General features: G+C 46.9%; 1 pseudogene; it reads left to right on the top strand.

Annotated features, from left to right (window-relative positions):
* Window positions 1-233: 233 nt before the first annotated feature.
* On the top strand, window positions 234-351 carry LOC124726909 (annotated as a pseudogene).
* The last annotated feature ends 366 nt before the right edge of the window (window positions 352-717 follow it).

Here is a 717-nt window from a genome sequence, read left to right as displayed (position 1 = left end):
CTCACAATAGCCAATACTCTGCCATCCAAGCCTTAATCAAGGGCTGTTAGCGCTCTTTGAAATTCATGTCGAAAATTTCTTTGGGCAGCTATCAGTGATTTCATTTCTTCATGCCACACACCGCACTCTGCTCCCTTCTGAGATTTAGTCATTTCTGGGAATTATTTAGCATTTGAAACAAAACAACAAGAATCGGCTGGATAAAAATATAGTCTGTGCTTTTGAGTTGTTTAGGCAACGGCCTTGCCGCAGTGGATACACCGGTTCCCATGAGATCACCGAAGTTAAGCGCTATCGGGCGTGGTCGGCACTTGGATGGGCGACCATACGGGCCGCCATGCGCTGTTGCCATTTTTCGGGGTGCACTCAGCCTCGTGATGCCAATTGATGAGCTACTCGACCGAATGGTAGCGGCTTCGGTCAAGAATACCATCGTAACGACCGGGTGAGCAGTGTGCTGACCCCACGCCCCTCCTATCCGCATCATCTATTGAGGATGACACGGCGGTCGGATGGTCCCGGTAGGCCACTCGTGGCCTGAAGACGGAGTGCTTTTGAGTTGTTTAATGATGCCGCAAATATATATATATATATATATATATAACTGCGTTTGTAAATCGTGTAAGTTTCATGTGACATCCAGTACATATCTAAAGCAAAAGGCAAAACATTCACAGGGTTTCCATCATCTACAGAGCGAGATGGATCGTACAGATA

Source organism: Schistocerca piceifrons, chromosome 1, assembly GCF_021461385.2.
Source record: "Schistocerca piceifrons isolate TAMUIC-IGC-003096 chromosome 1, iqSchPice1.1, whole genome shotgun sequence".
Lineage (NCBI taxonomy): Eukaryota > Metazoa > Arthropoda > Insecta > Orthoptera > Acrididae > Schistocerca > Schistocerca piceifrons.
The sequence above is the reverse complement of the archived record's forward strand: the minus strand, read 5'-3'. Positions and strand labels throughout refer to the sequence as shown.